This window comes from Lissotriton vulgaris, chromosome 7 (genome assembly GCF_964263255.1).
Source record: "Lissotriton vulgaris chromosome 7, aLisVul1.2, whole genome shotgun sequence".
Taxonomy (NCBI): Eukaryota; Metazoa; Chordata; class Amphibia; order Caudata; family Salamandridae; genus Lissotriton; species Lissotriton vulgaris.
In genome coordinates this window covers 1,222,260,575-1,222,284,819 of record NC_141695.1, presented here as the reverse complement: position 1 = coordinate 1,222,284,819, position 24,245 = coordinate 1,222,260,575, and positions in this window count along the sequence as shown.

Genomic DNA, 24,245 nt, shown 5'->3' with positions numbered 1-24,245 from the left:
AGAGAATTCCTTACCACAAGTTAAAAATAGAGTACTGAAAGTCGAGAGTACATGGCAAGCAAATAGCCCTTCCCAAATGTTACAAATGTTACAGTACCACCAGAACCGAATTAGAGCGGAACACAACCACGAACAGAGACGTATAAAAGACACGAAAATGAAAGTACTAGTTGCTCAGTCTGTCCCAGCTGACAGTCAGAAGAGGGGTATGGCTCCGTCCAGTCATTCTGCAGCTCCTGTTAAAGGGAACTGCAACTACTGTAAACAGCCAGGTCACTATATAAACGAATGTGCCGTTCTGAGACACAACATCGCTACAGGCAAAACGAAAGAAAGACCGCGTCCTCCTAGACAAGAACAAGTTCCACAAAACATTCCGCAGAACACGCAACCTCCACAGAACGCACAACAGACAGTAGCTGTACCCCAACCCCAACCCATTGCTGCCACACAACATGTCACGCAACAAATGTACCAGTATGCTCAGTCAGACTACCCAGATTATCAGCAGTACTCATGAAACAGCCTAGAGAGGGAGGTTGGCTTGCCCCTTATTGAGGTTCCTGTAGATCAAGAGGGTCCCTATGTACATAGTCAGGTATTAGGGAAAGACAGAAAGTTTTTGATTGACACAGGGGCGAGCAGAACTACCATCAGTCATGACGAGGTTCCAGGGGCACCCCTCTCAGGCACACAGAATGTTTCCCTGGGATTTTCAGGAAAGCCTATTGTTAACGAAGTGTCAAAGCCAGTTTCCCTAGAAGTTGGTCCATTGTCTCGTACTACAGACTTGTTACTTACGAAATCATGTCCAGAAAACTTGCTTGGTATAAAAACATTGAAAGCACTAGGAGCAGTGATTTGTTGTTCTCCGGAAGGAGTGAGATTGTTTTTACGTGATTTTAAAGGACATTATGTGTTGAGAGATTTTGATCCAAGATTACAGAATGTACCACAGCATTTATGGGCGCAAGGTCCAACTGATGTAGGTTACATGCACATTACACCATATCGTGTTACTCTTAAACAAGGAGTTGTACTGCCCCGAATCCGACAATACAAGTTACCACCTGATGCTGTAGCAGCCTTAATGAAAATTATTGCCGAACTCATTGCACAAGGAGTGGTTGTAGAAACTGACTCCAATGTGCGTAATTCTCCAATCATCACGATTCTTAAGCGAACTGACCCTAATGCACCACCGGTCTACAGACTGGTGATTGACCTTCGAGAATTAAACAAATGCATAATACCCCAGTACCCAGTGGTCCCAGACATTTCTTCTTTATTGACTGCCATTGATTCCGAAGCTGCGTTCTTCACTGTAATCGATCTCAAGAACGCCTTCTTTAGTGTCCCCATTCATCCGGAAAGCCAGTATCTTTTCGGATTCTGTTTAAATGGCCGAAGCTTCAAATTTGCACGTGCTCCTCAAGGGTTCACAGAAAGCCCTAGTATTTACAGCCAAGCACTGAAACGACAACTAGACAGTATTCACATGCCTACTGACACTGCCCTACTCCAGTATGTTGACGATCTATTGATTACCGCACGAACAGAACGTGACTGTGAACGTGCATCACTGACAGTCTTGTATTTTCTGGCCGAAAAGGGGCATAAAGTGTCCCCTTCGAAGCTACAATTCTGTGCCCAGCAAGTGGTTTACCTTGGACACTTGCTGTCCAAGAGGGGTAGACAGTTGACACCAGACCGCATTCAGTTAATTGCACATCTTCCACAGCCCAAGACACAAAAGGAAGTACGGGCCTTCATTGGCCTCACTTCTTACTGTAGACAATGGATTCCCCAGTATGCATATCTAGCCAAACCACTCATACAGTTGACAACACAGGAGGCAGCGACTTCGACTGTCCTCCCTTGGACTCAGGAACATACACAAGCTTTTGATGAACTGAAGAAAGCCTTATGTCAAGCACCTGTTTTAGCGACACCATGTTACAGCAAACCTTTTACACTTTTTGTCACTGAACGCGATGGCACAGCATTATCTGTTCTCACACAAGATCAAACAGGAAAACACAAGCCTTGTGCTTATTTCTCTAGTACATTGGATCCAGTAGCCCAGGCTCTGCCTGCGTGCCTAAAATCAGTTGCAGCAACGGCCCTAGCTATCAGACAAAGCGACTCCATAGTATTAGGACATCCCCTGACAGTACAGGTTCCACACTCCGTGGAAGTTCTCCTAAACCGGACACAGACTCAGCACTTGACCATAGCACGACTGACAGGATATGAACTGACACTGTTTCAGCCACACATAGAGATCAGACGTTGCAATATATTAAACCCTGCTACATTGTTACCCTCAATTACAACTGATCCTACACCACATGACTGTGTGGAAGTCATTAACACAATTACGAAACCAAGACAAGACTTGACAGACATTGCATTGCCCGACCCAGACCTGACACTTTATGTGGATGGTTCATGCATGAGAACAAGTACAGGAGAGTTAGTGGCCGCATATGCAGTGACCACTAAAACTGAAGTCATAGAATCACATCGTATTGACACATTGTCTGCCCAAGCAGCAGAGCTCATCGCTCTGACCCAAGCCTGCATACGAGCCAAGAACCTGAAAGTAAATATATACACAGATTCACAGTACGCATTCGGAGTCGTTCACGACTTCGGTGTTCTCTGGCAAGAGAGAGGTTTCCTGACCTCCCATGGAGCCAAAATCCAGCATGGTCCCCTCATTCAAGCTCTGTTAGAAGCAATACACTTGCCTTCAGCCATTGCCATCATGAAGTGCAAAGCACATACTAAAGTTACTGACACTATTTCCCAGGGTAATGACCTGGCAGATCGAACAGCTAAACTCACAGCTCAGACTCATACAGACATACCGACTAACACGACAAAGACTGAAGTAACTCCACTGACGCATTGCATGACAGTCAGGGATCCCACACAAGATGTACTCGACATACAGACACATGCCACTCCGGACGAAATCAAGAAATGGACAGAACAAGGAGGGGTCCAGACAGATCGGGGATGGATGACGAAGGGAAAAGCCACATGGTTTCTCCCCGACTCTATGGTTCAAGTTATCATTAATACAGCACATAGTCCAGCACACTTAGGAGAGAAAGCCATGCTAGATAGCATACAGAATATTTGGTTCAACAAGCATTTACGTGCAGCAGCAAAACAGAAAGTGCGTACCTGCATGATCTGTTGTCAGTTCAATCCAGGCAAGGGCATTCCTGTGGAACAAGGTGGATTTCATCCTCCTGACCATCCTTTTGAAGTCCTCCAGATGGATTATATCCAGATGGACAGATGCCGAGGATTCAAGTATGTCCTCGTAGTTGTATGTGCCCTATCCAGATGGACAGAAGCTTACCCAGTCCCAGATTACACTGCTGTAACCACTGCCAAGCAGTTGGTTTGTGAATTTTTCCCGCGATACGGCTTGCCCCGTGTCGTGTACTCAGATAATGGACAGCCATTCTCGTCCGAACTCATGAAACAGGTATCACTCCTGTTAGGGTACCAGTGGAAATTCCACTGCGTACGACACCCCGAAGCAGCTGGTCTCGTCGAGAGACATAATCAGACTCTGAAAACATGGTTAGCGAAGGTCTGTGCAGAAAAAGGTGTAGATTGGATGGTAGCCCTGCCGGTTGCCCTCTTTTACATGCGTATGGTAGCTCATTCCAGAACCGGACTATCTCCTTATGAAGTAGTCTTCGGCAGACCCCCAAATATGTGGGGTACGCCTATGCCGCGTAAGATCACAGATGTCGATAGTAATATGCTGACAGATTACCTGGCTTCATTGATGTCTGCACTACTCTCTTGTCGTTCACAGGTCGCGGCTGCTTTCCCGGACAACACCCAAGTGAAACCGCATGAAATCATTCCGGGTGACCTAGTATGCATAAGGAACTTCGATCGCTCGAGCCCTCTGGAGCCCAGGTGGAGGGAACCGAAACTGGTGTTGATGACCACGAGGACCGCAGTGAAAGTAGAGGGAAGAAAAGGCTGGCTCCATTCCAGCCACATCAAGCGTTTTTATGGACTGTGTCCAGAGACATTTCCCAAGGACTGCCCCGATTTTGATACCGACTCTAAACTCCCTTTGTTAGAGAAAACTCCACAACAGGAGTATAAAACTAAGTTAAGGTCTAGTAAGTCAGACAGCGTTTAATTGTTTAAGTCCCCCTCGGGTGAAGCGGTTAGACAGGTTTCTGACATGTATGAGATAGACCCAAATAGTGAGAGAGATAGACAGAAAGTCAAGAAAATGAAATACTGTAAAAATCTACATAGTAGATGTATCGTTACATTGCTTTTTATGTTTTTTCTGAGTATTACGATCATATGTGTAAGCTGGACGTTACATGTTTTCTTTCCTCCTCTTGGCTCACATGTACATACTTCTTTCAATGACACTATAGAGCACACTTTCAGTGACCTGCCACCACACGAATTGTCCTATCGTCTAGCACTGTGCAACAACACTTTTACCCGTATGTTACACCATTCTCATCAGACCAGCAATGTCACGAATTGCTGGGTATGTGGCCGACTCCCTCCCTATCAGAAATATAAGGGAGTTCTGCCCCTCTTTCCCTATGCATTTACACATAATGGTTCTTCCGGGGCATGGTTTACTTTAATGTCCTCATTAGACAGTGAGTCCAAAGTTTCCCAAGGCAACTGGATATGGGGGAACCTGAATACAATTATGAATAAAGCATGTTTCCCAGACAAGGAAGGTCTTCCCCAAAGGACAGGGACCGATCTAGAAAATGAAGTGTATGGATTAGGAAATTTTACCCTTAACCTCATGATTCTGAACGTTCAGTCGGAGACTAATTCGGACTTGCCGTTTATTACAGTTTTACCAGTGAAAGGTGAATTATGCGTTAGAAAGAATGGTTCAGTACATCTAGGACACAGTGATTGTAATACTGTGGTTGAATTCAGTGATAAAGGAAAGTCTACTTTCAAAGCTTCCCGCCATTCCTATTTTATATGTGGTCAGACAGCTTATGTACGTCTGCCATTAGATTGGGATGGAACATGTTATATTGCATTCCTACTGCCACCTGTTTTTCTATCCCCATCCGATTATCATCGAAATTCACACCTTGTACATATGAGACATAGAAGGGAGATTGAGTCCCCAATTGTCGATCAGAATGAGACAGCGTGGGAGCAATATACAGATTTCAATAAAGGATTCTTTTTCTTTGTAGGTCCTGTCCAAAACAGTAAACTGATATGCAAATTAACCAGAACTTTGGAAGCAGTAGTGAATGAGACTACTTCTGCCTTAGGTAACCTGACCGAAGAGCAGTCTGCTATGAGACTTGTTGTTCTTCAAAACCGCCTTGTCCTTGACGTCATCCTGGCCGATAGGGGCGGAGCTTGTAGAGTGATCGGATCTAGTTGTTGTGTGTTTATTCCTAATAACGCACCGTAAGTGTATAAAGAAATAACAAGGCTTCATAAAATAGCTCACCAGATACACCAGAATCCAGGTACCTGGACATGGTCCGGTTGGCTCTGGAGTGTGATATCAGCCTGGGGATGGAAAGTACTGTCATTCCTAGGAATCATACTGCTCATAGTATTCAGTTGTTGTCTCTGTCTGCAATGTGGGCCAGCGATTTGCTGCTTGTGCGCCACAGCCTGTATTCCCCGTCCAAGTTCACGTTCCCGTTCCCGAATGAAGAAAGATGAGCAAATGATGTTATACGAACAGATAGATGGTCTCATGAAAATAGATATATCCTGAAGGGAACGTAGGGGACAAGGAGGGAATGAGGATAATTAAATTTTATATGGTCAAGTATGTCCCCTATCGTGTACCCCAACGTTCCATGTATGTGCATGACATCCATGCATTCTCCCTCTATGGCCGAATTGAAGACGCAATTGCATTTGCGTCCAATGTTAACATGTCATCTACCAGGCCCTCCATGAACGAAATGATAATGCAGCCTCAAAGCCTACGTTTCCAATGCATTTACATGGTGCACTTTTAAATATTGCAAAGCACACGTTTTACACGTTTTTCTGGCTCAGTCGAGCCAGGCCCTTAATTGAGGCTCCGAGTCTTTTCTGTCTCTGAAAGTTGCAGTTTAGGTATGCTTCCCTAACCTCTGCCTTACTTCCTGCCCAGCCAAGCGGTGCCCGGCTCGGCCTGGCCTGCCTGCCAAGATGGTATTTTGCCTACAGTTATCTGCTCAGCCTCCGCAAAAACACATTAGAGTCTAGTGAAATAGGTAAACATATTCCCGGCTGCAGAGCAAAGGGCCCTTTCTTCCTGTTTCCTTGCAAGTGATTTACCGAACCCGTTACCATGGTAGGCCCATGGCCCCCGTACATGCATGAAGAACCATATGCACGCACTAGCATTCAGTATTGAACGGCCTCTGCCAGAGAGACCTTTAACTTCAGACAACACATCCTCCAAACACAAGATATCAGATATGCTATAGGTGCAGGTCGTTCTGACATCCCAGACACCAAGACTCCTCTACTAGTGCTAAAGTCAAGCCCCCCAGCTCTCCCCAGTTACGCGTCAATACCACGTCATGCTCAGTTGCGCACGCATCCAGGGTAAAGGTTTCTGCTGACCCTGCAGAATTTCTTTATGCATCCACCCACCTATGACACTTCTGTGACGTTTCCAGCACACACCTCCGTGTACGCCCCTGTACACGCCTTCTTTTACGCCCATGTGTTCTTATCTCTTCTCTTTTCACTTGTTACGCCTACTGTATTCATTTCAATTATGCAGTTTTACTATATATAAGGGGGTCATTATGATTGCGGATTTTCCGAATCCTCGGGGCCGGCGGAAGCCACCGCCGGCCCCAAAGATGCGGAAAATCCGGAGCGGACTGACCAAAGACCCACCGCCAGATTAGGATGGCTGGTGGGTCCTGGTTTCCGTCCGCAGCTTTTCCGCCACGGTCGGATTACAACAGCGGCGGAAAAGCTCTAATATGGTGACGGTGTCTGGAAGACACCGTCCACCATATTAGGATGGCCAGTAAAGTATGCGGAAAAGCATACGGAACTTCACTGCGGGGGCCCGTTGCGTGAAGGGGGGTGGGGGTGCACATGGGGGGTACCTATGGTACCCCCCTGCAGTTGCATGCAGAAAGCGGCAGGCACCGCGCGGTGCCTGCCTCTTTCTGCATGCAAATGCAATGCGTGCATTTTTAACATTGCCGCGGGTGCAGCTTGAAGCTGCACCCGCGGCAATGTTAAAAATAAAGGATGTGACCGCAACCCTTGCGGTCACATCCTAATTGCACAGGAGGGAACTCCGCATGCCATGCGGAGGTTCCCTCCTGCTCTGGGGTCGCGGACGGACTCAAGTCCGTCCGCGATCCTAATCGACCCCATAATGTGTGATGTTAATAAAATGTTGAATGTCCCTTCCTGAACTTTAGTGGTGATGGAACCCGATGTCCAGTGTCTCGAGCCACTTTAATTAAAGCCCGTATGACTCAGATACCACGGACTCTGCCTCTCATTTATTGAGCTATCCTTTATTGTCATTTAATGTATAGAAAAATAGTCCCGGTAATTTTATTTACCACAAAGAGATCAAGGCTTTGAGTAAAGGTCTTTCCTATGTCCCTACAGCGCCAGCCAACAAATTTCTGCTCAAAACAGAATTATACAGATTTTTTAGAAAGATCAGGTTGAGATACTATTTCCGTAACCAAACAACCAGGCAACAGAGCTCCATCACTGGACTTAGAGAACCTTCGACCTTTTCCCCACCAACCTATGCGATGAGCCACAAGATCTTGGCATTTGAAGAAATTGTGACGTCTGCAGTAGATCAACTACTCGATCAGAAAAGGTTTGTTAAATTCAATCTAAGCAAAAAAGAGAAGAAGGCACTGATTGATCTTGGCACCAATAAAGACGTGGTCATCAAACCCGCCGATAAAGGCGGGGCAATTGTTGTGCAAGACCTGACGAAATATAAGGAAGAGATCCATAGACAACTGTCAGACGGCATCAGCTACCGCAAGTTACAGAGCGATCCGTCGAGGGATTTGGCTCTTACTATTCTGTCAACCACGCAGAAAGGTTTGGACGATGGCTTCCTAAGTGAGCAGGAATTCAAATTCTTAAATCAAAAATTTCCTAGATTGGCCACAATCTATACCTTACCAAAGGTTCACAAGAACCTGTATACCCCCCCTGGTCGCCCGATCGTGTCGGGGTGTGGTTCTATGCTAGAGCCACTATGTAAATATATTGATTTCTTCCTAAAGCCCATTGCACTTAACACCAGGGCCTATCTTCGAGACACTACACAAACTATCAATTTGATAGACGAGAGACCATTTGACCAACATAAGGAGCTTCTGGTGACGTGCGATATTGTATCGCTTTATACCAGCATCCCCCAACAGGATGCTTTGGATGTAATACGGGAGGTACTAGACAAAAGACCTGCTCCTGTACAAGTCCCCATGGATTTCATAATTGAGCTGCTGAGTATCGCAATGAAACAGAACTTCTTTATCTTTAAGGAAGAGTTTTTTGTTCAGACGAAGGGTGTAGCGATGGGGGCTACTTTTGCCCCAAATCTGCCCATCATCTATATGGACCATTTTGAAACCCAGCATATCTTCTCAACTAACAATCCTTTTCACACCAGACTGACCCTTTGGGTCAGATACATCGACGATGTTCGGTGTATTTGGGAGGGCAGCAAACAACAACTAGCTGAATTCCACGATTGGCTTAACTCCAGAAACCCCAACATCCAATTCACAATGGAATCCAGTAATGAGTCCATTCCGTTTCTTGATATTTCCATTTATGTGGACAAGGATCACCTTCAGACGACACTCTTTAGAAAAGCCACAGAGCGCAATTCCTTGCTACAGTATGGGAGTCACCATCCAAGAGGATTAAAGGACAATTTGCCTGTGGGGCAATTCCTGAGAATCAGGAGAAACTGCTCCACTCGAGCGAATTATATAAAGGAATCTGAGATCTTAAACGACCGTCTCATCGCACGAGGGTACCCAGCACGAATGGTCAGACGTGCCAGGAAAAGGGCATGGTACAATCCGCGCGAAAGCTTACTGAATCCTGAACCCTCCACTCCAACGGAGTTAGAACGCATTATTTGTGTCACAACCTTTTCTACACGGAGTAATGAGGTTAAACAGCTCATTAATAAGAACTGGCATCTGGTGGCAGACGAGATAAAACAACCACATCTCCCACTCCACTCATTCAAAAGGGCAAAAAACATGCGTGACATGGTGGTTCATTCCTACCTGGAACCAGAGAGTCATCCAACATTAACAACATTGTGGAACTTACCTCCTCTGGTGGGGCATTTTAGATGCGGCACCTGCACTGCTTGTGAAACCACCATCCAGACAAAGTCATTCACCCATGGCAGACGTACCTACACCCTGAAACATTATATGAACTGCAACTCTAGTAGTGTGATCTACATTGTAAAATGCCCTTGTAATCATGTATACGTTGGGCAAACTCAACAGAAGATCAAATCCCGTATCTCTTCCCACTGCAGTAGACTCCAATGCAAGGTATTGGGCACCCCTCTAGTAGACCACTGGCAGAAGGCAGGACATATGGTGTCAGAGTTAAGATGGTGGGTTGTTTGAAAAAGTATCCCTAGGTACAAGAGGAGGTAACCTGCAGGTAGCTCTCAACACACGAGAATCAAAATGGATGTCCCTTTTAGATTCAATAAAAAATGGTCTGAATGAACAGGATAGCAGTCTGGCACAGTTGGCAGCACTAGGTTAATCATTTGATTGATGTAGATATAACATCTAAATTTGTGCGAACAAACTCATCTACACTCTCATGTTAGAGAAGTGCTTGAGTTGGTATCATCATGTTTTTGCAATACTATGTCTGATGCTGCTCGTCTACACCCTCATGTCTGAGAAGTGCACGAGCGCTTGTATTCTAGTTCTAAATATTGCAATGTGTAAATATGTACCATATGTTAAGGAACGTATGATTTACTTATTTGAATGTTTACCGGGTTCTCTCAGAAAACTACACCCTCCCGATAACGCGATTCTTGAAGTAACTCTTCCATTTCCCACAAGTCAGTCATAAGTAGACTCCGCCCCCAACTCCGCATAGCTGTCTTGCGGAGTTGCCTTGGACAAGCATTGACTGCAGTGGCATCCTCTAGTGCCTGTAAGTACCATGCGCCTCCCCTATAACGAGCGACTTATACTTAGTCACACTAGGACATGAGTATTCCCAATTTTGACATCCGATGGTTTTCCCACTCCGTAGGATTCACTTCCCACGAAAATCGACAACCACGGTTCCCGCCTTAACTCTGCGAAGCAATTATGCGGATTCAGCAGTGATGCTCAACTGATGGTAGCAGCCCTCCTAAAAATTGTGTAAGTCTGTTATATAATAACCCTCAACTCTTTCTCCCTTTTTAAAATTCCACTCGAGTAAAAACTCTGAGAAAGATACTGTTCTGGTATCTGAGGTGTAAGCCCCTTTTTAAATCTCCCCGTAAAGGTTTCCACTTCACTGAGACTGACAGAACGGTTGAGCAATTCCGGCCCTCGATGTAATCTGATGTGACTCGTAGATAGACCGATACCAAAGTTAAGGAAGATCGGCTCCCAGACTAATTTTCACACTGGAGGTACGTACGTGGTTAAGAATGTCCCCAAGTATGCCCTTAGATTAATCCAGTAATTTGATGCAGCCGTTTGCAACTTGCACTTAATTCTCATCCTCAGCGACTACTTACTTTGAAAGTTTGAGGAAGAGAAAAGTTCCGAGTGAAAAGACCCACAGTGGCCTTTAACGTTGCTCTTTCAATGTAAGTAACTGCATGGCCCAACTAGCACCCACTTAGGTCACTGTTACAAGCAGCACCCGACCTAATCCTTTTTAACATTCTATTCACAGTTGGTGCATACTCCTTTGCACCCTACCCCCGTGTTATTTGACTACTGGGAAAGTGTATCAAGAAACCTTCACCAATCGGCTGATTGGTTAATAACTCATGTGAGTGGAGTCTTTTTAACAATTTCAGTCTCCTGAGGTTCCACTCGTTCAAAAAACCATGTTATTCTTCCTCTGTGTATATGCGAATCTATATCGCCGAGTTTGACCAAGACTATTGGTTGGTCCTACTCTATTTTTCCTACGCTTGGAGGCCCAGCAGGCCCTGAGCCCATGGTAATTTCCTGTTAGTGTAACTGAATTCTGTCAAATAGGATGACGCTCTATAAATCTTAAAATAGCGATCTGACCAATTGTTTTAATTTCACAGATATTATCGCCCCTTTCAACCTTGCCCCTTCCTTCTCCTGCACTTGTCCTGATGAAGACCCCGTTAAAGGACCTAACGTAGCCTACGGCCAGGGGTCGAAACGTCGACGGCTCTTGTTCCTTGATGCGGACCTCCGGCACATGTCCTCTAATCATTTCTAATGTTTCATGTGTGACCGTTGAAGGTCTTTAGTGTAATAATCTTGCAATGGATGCCTTAATTATTTAGGCTTTTGTGTTAGATCTGTTCTGATTCACATGTCAAGATCGTTCATGATTGTTTTCATTTTGATTATGTCTACTCTTCCTTGACTTTACACTGCCCTGAGCACACCCCCTTCCTTCACCTTCTTCTCCCTCCCCCCCATCTGGGGCTTTTCAAATAGTATTGAGAATGTACTGTTAATTGGTTGATACCTGGTATTGTAAAATAAATGACAATACCTCTCTCAATTGTTCTGATTGATGTTTATATAGTTGAGAAAGTCTAAACAAGTGTTTTTGTTCGTGTGTGTTGCACATAACACGTTTCCCCTACAACAATATATAGATTTCAATTTTGGATTGTTCTTTTTTGTCGCAGGAAAGTGTGACGATTGACTAGAGTAGTGGAAGCTGTTACCGATCAAACAGCTGCAGCTTTAGGAAATATTACTGAAGAATTGCAGATTGCAAAATTTGTAGCTTTGCAGAACCAAATGGTTCTGGACGTAATGTTAGCAGATAGAGGTGGTGCATGCCGTGCTATAGGAAGTAGCTGCTGTATGTTTATCCCTGATCATACTCCATCAGTGTATAAAGCGATTAATAAACTTCATAAAATTTACAGGGTGGCTTTGGACTTTGATTTCTGCCTGGGGCTGGAAAGTATTAACAGTCCTATGTATAATAATTGCAATAATTTTTACCTTTTGTGTTTGTATTCAATGCAGCCCGATGATTTGTTCTTTGTGTGTCAATGCTTGTATACCAACTAAAGATAATATTACAGAAGTCAAAATGCAAAATGATCTGAAAAAGGAAATAGCTAGTATGATGGCCATTGATATAAGAGATGAATATCTGGCCTTTCCTAGGAAGTTGAATGTCTTCAGCTAATGCTGAAAGGGTTGTCTGTTGTAAATCAGCAGCGGTTTTAACCATTATTGTAATAAATGTGCCGACTCCATCTTATATTTGTAGCGGCCATTTTGTATGCCATACATTGCCATGTGCTCGTCATGTGCTTGGTCCTACCTTCTTGTTCATCGTGCCTGGAGTCTGCCCGGCAACAGTCTATTTTTAGTAGACTCTGCTTTCAGCCAGACATGCGCAGTAGGATCAGTGACCATTATTAATTGGTTCCAGATAAGGAATGTGCCTACCAGTTATCGGAGATTGTTAACTCCGCCCACTCATCGATTGTGCCTTCTAAAATGTCCTTGTATGGTCATAAATTTGCTCTTGTCTTTTGTACCGCCTTTTCTTGAGCCCCCTCATTGTGTATAAAAGGGGCCATGTGCTTTAGTCCGGTGTGCTACTCGATACAATACTGAAGGGTGTTGTGTGGACTGTAGTACCACCTTTAAAGGTTTAATAAACTTTGCTTTTGTATTTTCCAGTTTCATTGCCAACTTCTTCCTAAGGTCTGAGGACTCTGTGCAGAGTAGGGTGAACCCTTGCACTAATTAGGCCTAGCTGAGGTTTGCTTACAACATGTTGGCCGCGTTCGACACGGTCAACCACATCTTGGTGAAGCGTGTCGAACAGGCAGGTCTACGGGGGCCTGCACTCAATTGGATTCAATCCTTTCTAGCTGACGAAACCAAGCAGTAAGACTTGTAACTTTCACCACCCCCAAGCTCCCCTCCACATGCGGGGTCCCACAGGGCTCATCTCTGTCCCCATTATTGTTTAATCTTTACCTCAGGCCACTGATCCACTCATTAAAAAACAGAAATATCACCATTTTTAACTACGCAGACGACTTTCAGCTCATATTTTTACTGGATTCCCCTGATTCCGCTACTGAATTTCAAGTTATCATGCTTCATGTCCAGCGCTGGATGGAGCTGAACCACTTGAAACTCAACCCAAGCAAGACTGAATTAGTGTTGCCTGGGAAGAATGAGATCTGCTGGGGCCCGCTCTACTGGCCAGCTGAACTTGGACCACCCCCTACTCCCCCTCCTCGGTGAAAAGCCTAGGGGTCACCATCAACACAGATCTCTCGCTCAGAGTACAAGTGGGAGCAGTGGTTTCCTCCAGCTTTTTCCAACTGCGTAAAATTAGGAAAATTGCCAACTTCCTGACCCATTCAGCCCTCATACAGGTGGTGATAGCTTTGGTTATTTCGTGTCTTGACTTTTCGAATTCAATCTACCTCGGCGTGCCACTTTATCTACTCAAAAGCCGACAAATTATTCAGAACAGGGCAGCAAGACTTATCCACAAACAGCCTAAATGGCTGTCTGCCAGACCTGGGCTGCTTAAACTCTACTGGCTACCGATGGCCCAACGGGTAACCTTTAAGACTAGAAGCTGAGCCTTTAAGGCCCTGCACTATAAAAGCCCCAAGTTCCACAGTAGTATGATCATAAAGCACATACCATCGTCGGCTCCCCTTCACCTGTTATCCACCCCGACCATCAAATGCAAATGGCAAGGAGGGTGCCGTTTCTCTTACCTCAGCCCTAAATTCTGGAACTCCTTACCACTGGAACTCAGGAGCTGCAACAACCTCCTGGGTTTCAGAAAAGCTCTGAAAACCTGGTTGTTCAAGCAAGCCTACGCATAGTTCGTTCCGCAGCAACACTCTCCATGATTAGTGCCATGAAACCTCCGGGTGACCGTGCGCTCTAGAAGTTTTTATTAACATAACATAACATAGGGCGCATTCCCACCAAGGTAGACTCAGTCATCTCCAGCCTCTCTTTCTGAGGTTGGCATGGTCAGCCTAAAGAAGTCTCACCTCTATCAACAGGGCATCTAGTTTAGGTTTGAGTGCAACCTTCACATCTTTGATGGCTCGCAAAAGTTCAGCAAATTGCTCACGCTGAGCCTGGAAGCCCGCCGGATCGGGGAACGGCAAAGTTCCCCCACCATCTGTGTCCCCCCATTTTCTGCCATTGCTTGATCATTTTTCTGCCGGATTAGGGCGACAAAATCTTTTTTTCGAGCAATCATGAGGATCCAGTTCACAACCCTCGTTCAACAAAACAAGTCAGCCCCCTCAATCCCTGCTGTCTGGCAGGCTTTAGGAGTATCTTCGCTTGGGGCCCCCAAACTTCCCCTCTGCTGTTGCTCACCATTGTTGTAGAGGAGTCTAATGTAGATGTGCCCAGCTAGGGTATCCACTATTACCTTGTAAATTCCAGGGGGAGGTGTGAAGATCAGAAAATAATTCTCCAGATCTGAAGGCTACTGATCGCCCTCATTGAGGATGTGGCCAGCATGCCCCCCTAGATGTTCACCTGCGTCGGTGGAGAGGGTTGCAGTTCTTGGATGTCAACTAAGCCACGTCCACAATACTGATGACAGAGGTCCGGAAAGCTTAGATCCCTAAAACCTCTGTGAGTAACTGATTTATTCTGATACAGCAATCTTCACGGCAACCAGGGCGCGGCAAACTCTTGGCGCCTTTTTTCACTTATTTCCCCTTCTATCAAGATAGCATTGATCCTGATGACTCGAGAATTCATTTTTAACTCCTCCTCCATAAGAATTCATGGATTTCAGAGCACTCTGAGTCCCGGATACTAAAAACCATTGAATACCACCCTCACTATATACCACTGGAGATACAATAATCCATTAGACTGTGAATAATGAACGAAGTACCCAATTGGGAAAAAATGTCTTTGAATACTACTACACTAGACCTATACATGGAAAATTGATTCCTCCCCGCGCGCACCTTATCAGTGTTGCCGGACCCCAGCATTCACGTCCTTAAGAGACCCCGTACCACAAGAGGGTTGAAACGATGTCGACAACTACAAAGGGAGAGCTCGAACAAATTAGGAGTTATTAACCTTGAATGGACTGTATCAGATATATAGGAGACTCCCCTTTCATTTACCAATATCCATCGTCCTTTTCCGCATTAGCACCATGTTTATGCACTGCTTTGGTTATGGTCACTTCACTGGGGTCACAAAGTCACGTCCAAATGTGAAAATGTATATAATGTAAATGCACTAGTTTTTTAAGATATTTATTCCAACTGGAAAAAAAAAGGCAAAATAAATTATACGCACTTGGGCTGAAGCGAGTACAGCTTAAATAATTGTTCTGTGGGTGTCTACAAAACTGTCCATAAATATCCTTGATACAAAAGTGACATACCTAATTTAATTAGAAAATATTTTTAATTTGCTTTAGTTGTGTTTGAATCCCGCAAGATAAACCTAATCCTTGCTAAAATTCATATTATTTGTTTGAAATGAGTTCCTTGCGAACATTGTTTTTGCTAATGAACGTCCACAGATGTCAGCAACTCACAGCTGACTCTGGGTGCAATGGTGAGTGTGGGGTGCCTTGTCACAGTGGGCTACTTATAGTACCCGAACTGTCAGGCCGCCAAGTCCATATCCTTGATACCTCCCCTGGATGACTGAATCAATTCACAGAAGACTGCGACTAAGCAGCACTCATCACACAGCTCCTGATACCACTGGGTCCCATCGCTCCAGCGAGTCTCTCTGCACGTTCCCAGTGTCTGCAGAGTCCCACTGCTCTCCCACCAGTGTCAGTTGGATCTGTAGGTCCTATCTGCACCCCTCAGGTGTAGCACGGAGCAGACAGCATGAAGTCGAACAGGTTCACCTCGTGGAGTTTCATTCCTCCTTATCCAGTTCAGTTGCTATCTTCCTGATCCTTCATTGACAATGCCGTGATACTACAACATCTTTTTGAGCTTGGAGCGACTTGCCCTTCCTTCTTTAATTTTTGTTCCTAAGAACCCAATTAATTTGCTTGTGTCCTCCCTTGTAAGCTTGGAGTTGCTCTGGCCCTTAAAATCTGGTTTGGTACCAGTCTGTTGAGGAGTTCTTCTGTCTCCATTGACATAGAAACAGGCTGTTACAGCCCTACATTAACCCGGAATGTCTGACTAAATATCGAAATCAAAAATATCGAAATACAAAAATATCGGAACAAAAATATCGAAGTCAAAAATATAGGAATCCTATCCCTAACAAGGTAAGTACAAAAATATCGAAAAAATAATATTGTAGTACAAAAATATCGAAATTAAAAATATCGTTTTTTTAAATGTATTAATAATAATGTAAAAATAATTATAAAATACATATAATGATACAAATATTAAATAAAAATATTAAAACATAAGTAAAAAATTAAAACTAATACATATACATTTAAAATAAATTAAAAACTTAATAATTAAATGTAATTTTATATTTTTTTATTTCATTTAATTGATTTAATTTAAATTTATTTTATTTTTACCCTGTACGACTGTACCCCAAAAACACAAAACTGACCCTGAACCCTAAAAATACCCCTTTACCCAAAAACCCAAAACTGACCCTGAACCCTAAAAATATCCCTGTACCCCAAAAACCCAAAACTGACCCTAAACCCTAAAAATACCCCTTTACCCAAAAACTGAAAACTGACCCTGAACCCTAAAAACTACCCCTTTACCCAAAAACTGAAAACTGACCCTGAACCCTAAAAATACGCCTTTACCCATGAACTGAAAACTGACCGTGAACCCTAAAAATACCCCTTTACCCAAAAACTGAAAACTGACCCTGAACCCTAAAAATACCCCTTTACCCATGAACTGAAAACTGACCCTGAACCCTAAAAATACCCCTGTACCCATGAACTGAAAACTGACCCTGAACCCTAAAACTACCCCTTTACCCATGAACTGAAAACTGACCCTGAACCCTAAAAATACCCCTGTACCCATGAACTGAAAACTGACCCTGAACCCTCAAAATACCCCTGTACCCATGAACTGAAAACTGACCCTGAACCCTAAAAATACCCCTGTACCCATGAACTGAAAACTGACCCTGAACCCTAAAAATACCCCTGTACCCAAAATTAATTAATATTATTTAATTACCAATTAATTATTAATTAACAATAACAGTAAAGTAAATATATTAGCACATTTGCTGTAATTAATTTAATTTAATAGTTAATATTATTTTGCACAATTAATTAATTAAGAATAACAATAAATTATATATAAAAAAATTACTATAATTAAATAATTAATAATAATTAATTACCAACTAATTAATAATTATAAATATGTAAAAAATTATAATAATTAATTAACTAATTAATAGAAATTAATTACCAATTAATTATTAATTAAAATATGTACAAACATATATCAATTAATTAATTATTATTAAATTACTTCCCACCCTATTCCCCTATAAACCCATAACCCGCTGCAGAACATATTTATCAATTAATAAATTAATTAAAAATAATTAAAAATTAATTCTCAATTAATTAATTAATAATTCCTACTAATTAATAATTAATTTAACATAATTAAATTACTTCCCACCCTATTCCCCTATAAACCCACAACCCGCTACAGTAGTAAAAGACAATATTTAATAAAATAACATTAAAAATAAATAATAAAACATAATAAATACAATATAATATACACTAAATTTATTTAAAAATTGATATTAGTAACATCAAAGTTATTAATTTCGATATTATTAACATCGATATTTACAACTTCGATATTACTGATATCATACCAATATCGATATTTAGACTGTCGATTTACTTACCTTCGATATTTTTGTATTTCGATATTTAAACTTCGATATTTTTGCATATCGTTATTTAAAAATCGATATTTTGTCTGTGTACCAACCCTGTTAGCTAATCAATTGTCAGCCAATGCTGCAGGTGTGTCTGGATCCTTCACTGCCAGACAGGCATAGTCGAAGTGGGAAGAGCACTCCTCTTCGAGTCTCTCTTGTAACATCATTTCAGGACCATAATTCATCAACTACAGTCCTGGAAATTATTGGCCTCCAGCGCCCTCACCCACTCATTCCAAACATACAGCACATCTAGCATCCAGGTTTCATTTTGAAATACATGCACTTATTTGCTTTCTTTGAATTTATTAATGTACGGAAATAGCTTCCTTTATTCGCTCTTAGTTAATTTGATAAATTAATGGTCTGCTCCCAAAGACTGTCATACCTTCTTTGGGCAGCTGTTTACTTAAAGGAGATGCCTCATGTTCAGCATCTCTACAGGGAATATCAAAAGTCACAAACAATTCCAAAGGCTCCTGGCCTTTCAGAATCCTGTGAACAAACGCTTGAAACTCTCGCTGAAAGTCATGGAGAGTTGGAAGAGTTTTTTTCTGCTGCCACCCGGAATTTCTCTTTCTCTATGATTATCCTTTCTCACTCAAATTCCCTTCCTTTTACCTGCTTTAAGTTCTCACCTTCCATCTGCTTTAGGATCTATTAATCATGACTCTCCTACCTCCTTTACTCTTGTTCTTGGTGAACTAAAGTGAAGTGTATTATTATTATACACACTCGGTTTGCATACAAATTGTCATCGCAAGAGTCTGGGGGGTCACACTAATGTGGAATATAACACAAATGGGGCGAGCAGAACGTGCATCGCTATGACAAAAAAAAAAGGTCTGGTCAAGACTAAAAATTCACAAAATTTGCTAAGCTGACACCACAATTTTATTAGTAGTTCCACCCATGGAACTGGTGGAATTTAAGGGCTCTGCATAACTCTTGTAACAGAGCTTATGACAAATTCCACCAATTGGCATGTGGCGGAATTCTTTCCTGCGAGGCTTCAGAAATGCAAGTGCAGGCATGATTTGACATCCCCCAATGCCATTTTCTAACGCGGGCAGTCATAAGCAGTCACTGTCAGAGGGCTGCTTCTCAAGTACATTTTCTTCTTAGATGGCAACAAAATCGACTCAAATGGCAGCGTGCTCTTGTGTACAAAATGGTGTCTTTGTGCTGATTTATCAGCATAGCTCGCACTAGTATCACTGCATTGCAGTGCAAGCAGCACAGCATGCATATTTCGAACCGTTGTCAGGAATCTTGCAGAGTTGTTATTGCTCTGCGGAATTCTACAGAGTGAATCTCTGTGCATACTTCCCACCTTTACATTTTATGTGATCAACCAGGGCATGGGCAGTGCCTCATGTGGAATTACAGATGAGTTTGGTGCTTCCCTCCAAGTCACAGGCCAGGTTCTGGACGTAGATATGATAGTGGACAGGTGTAAGCCACAGTGCCCAGGCTAGAATAGTGTGTTGATTGTGTCAACAAAAAGTTGTGAAACCAGTATCACATGCAGTTAGGTAAAATCATGACACCTGTACTTGTTCTTACATAATGCAGACTGCACAATGTATGTATAAAGGTCCATAGAAATATACAATCTGTGCACCTGTGTAAGACAGGCATCCAAGTTGTTTTTTATTCCACGTTTTGGTGAGGGATTGCTCTCTTTACTAATAATGTTTCTTCTGGTTTCAATGCTATTTCAAGGTCATGTGATAATACCCCCTTGAGAGGCAGTGAAATGTATGTCTAGAAGATTCCTAGCAGTGGGCTGAAAACCAGGAGTAAAGGCTCCCACTCGGTCAGGTTGAGGGTTCATGTTCAGTCTAACCTGCAGAATGTGGATCATTGTGAGGATGGAAGAGTGTTAAACAACAAATGGAGGAGTACCTACAGGAGGCGCCTCAGTGCCTCCGTCTAGGATACATAGAGGTGCAAGCGATGCTAAAGAGGACAAATGTATCCTTTGTTAGTAGACCCCTCACTCACCAACCTAGTTGGTGACATGCTTCATCATCGGGGTCCCACTCGGATAGCCAAGTGCCTTCCGGGTGTGCTGCGACACCTGACTACAGTGGAGCGGGTTTGTTTTTGGATTTTATATGCGAAAGTGAAAAGGTTTTAGGTGATTTTAAAAGTTTTCCAATAAACTACTCACTGACATGACTTTATTCCGGAGTGATTGGGCAACAATAAAAATTTTAGTTGGACACTCTGACAGATTAGGAAGGCCTATGGTGTCACAAACAGTGTTGTCAGATGAGATTGGTCTACATGTTTCAACCACTTATGTAAGTGTAGGGTTTTCATCAGGACCAGTGATGGTAGCCCTGGTGGTATACACTCGCTAAGGTGTACCCTGCCTCGATTACGTGAAGAAACCACTAAAAACTCCTAGTGGTTAAAAAATAGTTGTTCTTCTCCAGCGTTTCCTAGAACAGAAACCTGTAAAGAAAGAAAAGGGGGGGACAAACACACAGTACAATACATTAAACATAGGGTGTGTTTGAGGTGCTCCTCATAAATGACATCCAAAGTGTAGATCAAATATGGTGAATGTTAATGAATGACTCATCAAACGTCATATCAGGGTGATATTGGGATAAAATAGGCACTATTGGGCTTCAAAATGAGCCTATGAAGGTATTTTACAACCCACTCAATGCGGTGTGTCTGTGCACTCACAACCCATTCACAGGATCAAATTGTAAGTGAAAAAGGGTCCAGTTGATAGGGAAGAGAAATCGCTCCCTCAATCACACAAACAGATTTACACATAGTGGGTGTCAATGCTCAAAACAATTGAGCGTGGTTAAAATCGCAAGTTGGCATACTGACAAACGAGTGTGGTTAAAATTGCAAGTTGGCATTCTGACAAACAATCCACCAAGCGGGCTAACAGCCAAACACACATACACACACAGTGAGGAAAATTTGGCGCTTACTTGAAGCACTAAGTTAGCAAGCTTCATGGGCGTCGGGGTTGCTAAGACTAGATCCTGCCACAATCTGGTTCGGAAAAAAGAGGGGAGAAAGGGGTTAGGACTGCATGAGTGGTCTATGCGGAGCCTACCCAATGAAGTAAAGTATGTGGTGCCCGGTCAAAAGACTTACTTGTGGAGAGTCTAAAGAAGGCAGCTTCGCCTAAAATGAAACCCTTCATCGGCGCCCCATGGATGCGGAATAAATGCTCTGACGTGGTTAAAAGGAAACCGGCACTTCCTGGTGTGGTGGGGCGTGGCTATGCAAAGAAACCTGGCAAACGTGAGGCCAGTGGTTACGAGGCGTGGTGTTGCTGCTTTTCTGTTGTCAAGGAGATCAAAGGAGGAATGCGCGATCATGTCTCCCGCTAGTCTCAATAAAGCATTGCCCTATGCGGAATGAAGGCTCGCACTTGGAAATAAAAGCCAACATTGATCAGTATGATGGGGCGCATAAAAAGCGGAAACATGCTGGGGAGGCCAGTAGTTACAGGGAGTACCAAAGAGGAAGGCGCACTCGTGTCATCCAAGCTACTCTAAATAAAGCTATGCTCAATTCTTAACGGAAAGCATCAGAGGAGTGGTGCGCTCATAATTTCCCTTAAAAATGCTAAAGAGGAATGTTAATAAAACATACAGGTAGCATCAAATTACTGTCGGGCCAATCCCAGGTGGTTTGGAGTCAAAAGGTGCACCCAAGTGCGAATACGTGTGCCTAGTTAAGCCCATATGAGTATCTGGGGTGCCCTTGATTATAGTTGAGAATAAAGTCTTGAGGTGGGGGAAAGAAAAGGAGAGAAAAGGAAGAGTAGTGTATAAGGAGGGGCATAATACCCACTTAGTCTCAAAACAATATCCTTCAGCCAGGCAAGCAGATTGTGGCATACATTCACATATGTGTGATAGTAGATAATATACAGATTCAGGAAAGTTCTTCCAGTTTAGGACATTGGAGGGAGTATATAATATATTATTATTCAATCCAGTCTTGTGCTTGGACAGCCTATAGATCCATTGCTGTTCTTTTTCAAAAAGGTGTTGTTAGAGTCTATCTCCTGATTTGATTTGCTCTATGACAGTCCACCTCATGTCATTAGGAGTATGGTTCTGCGTGAGGTAGTGTTCATTCAGTCTACTCATTGATATTTTGCACCTAATGGTGCTCCGGTGCTCACTTATTCTCTGTTTCACTCTCATGCTTGTCATTCCCACATATTGTAGATTACACGGGTACACAATCCTGTATACCACATTGGTATTGTTGCAGTAGGTATGTGCTCGTAAAGTCCACACTTTTCCCGGTTCTAAAGATAGTAATTTTGTGTTTTCAGTTAAGTGGCAGACACTGCAATTTCCACATTTGTAATGTCCTGTAATGTCTGGCAAAACCCAGGCATTTAGAACTGTTGCAGTTTTCTCATTTGTGTCTCTTGGTCGTGTGTTCACTACGGAATGTTTTATACTCCTTGCTTTTTTAAAAGAAAAAATTGGCATCTCTCACATTAGATTACCTGTATTTAACATAGTCCAATGTTTATTAATGGATTTGGTAACCAAGTTGGATGCTGTGCTATATGTAGTGATGCATGTCAGTGGGATTTCACTCTCATTTCTTGAAATCGTCTCCAATAGGGCCTCTCTGGGTTGGTTGCGTGCTCTTTTTTGACATTTATTCAGGATTTTCTCTGGGTTCCCTCTTTCTGATAACTTATTCATGAGATCAATTGCTTGTTTTCGGTAGTCTGCGGTCTTACTGCTATTGCGGCAGATCCTAAGGTTCTGTCCGTAAGGGAGGTTTTCCCTCAGGGGCCTGGGATGGAAGCTCTCATATCTTAACAAATTGTTTTTGGCTGTTGGTTTGCAGTGTGGCTTCATTTCCAAACGCCCATTCTCCTTACTGATGACTAAATCCAGAAAGACCATGGTCTCTGGGTCTTTGGTATAGGTACATTTTATGTTTTGATTGCATGTATTGATCCACTGGAAAAAATATGTCATGGTATCTTCAGGTCCTTGCCAGATAGCAAGGATATCATCAATATATCTTTTCCAGAATAAGATGTGGGATCCGAAAGTACTCTGTTCGTTGAGAATTAATTTCTCTTTAAAATCAAAAATGTATAGACCGGCCACACTTGGGGTAAACGTACTGCCCTTTTAAGTACCCCCAGTTTGGAGTTAGAGGGCTCCCTCAAATTCACTGACGACCCAAACGAGACCGGGCTTCGAACAAAATCCAGTTTCAAGCCACTACCACACACGACCCCAGTCGAACTAGCCGCTTTTGAACAAGCAATTTTCAATGATATTGAGATACTCGAAACGAAAAAACCATTTATGAACATGAGTAAAGAGGAGAATGCTGCTCTAGAGAGCCTGAAGAACTGCAATAGTATTGTCATTAAACAAGCGGAAAAGGGAGGTGGAGTAGTCATCCTTGACAAAGAGGCCTATCAGAAAGAATGTCTGAGGCTACTTTCTGATGAAAAAAATGACCTAAGACTACTGAATGACCCCACCATTGATCTGAGACAAGAAATAAAATCATTAGTTGACAACGCTGAGGCAATGGAATACATCTCCAAACAAGAAGCAGACTTACTGTTTAGTAGTGAGGGGAAAATTCCCTACTTCTATACCCTCCCGAAAATGCATAAAAACAACCTTACCCCTCCAAGCAGACCCATTGTGTCGGGGATAGGTTCCCTTTTAGAACCTTTGTCTCGCTTTTGCGATGTGTTTTTCAAAGCCCTTGTGCAGAAAACTACAACATACCTACAAGATACAAAAAGCCTTCTACAATTCCTTGATCAGATTGAGGTCAATGAAAACACAATACTGGTAAGCTTTGATATCGAAAGTCTTTACACAAGTATCTCCCAGGATGACACTCTGAAAGTTCTTCAAAGGGCGTTAGATAAAGAAGAATGGACAGCCAGAACACTTAAAAACTTTATCCATGAATGCGCAAGATTAGCTTTGAAACATAACTTTTTTGAATTTGAGGGAGCCCTCTACCTTCAAACTGGGGGTACTTCAATTCGCAGTACTTTTGCCCCAAGTGTGGCCGGTCTATAAGTTTTTGATTTCGAAAGGAAATTAATTCTCA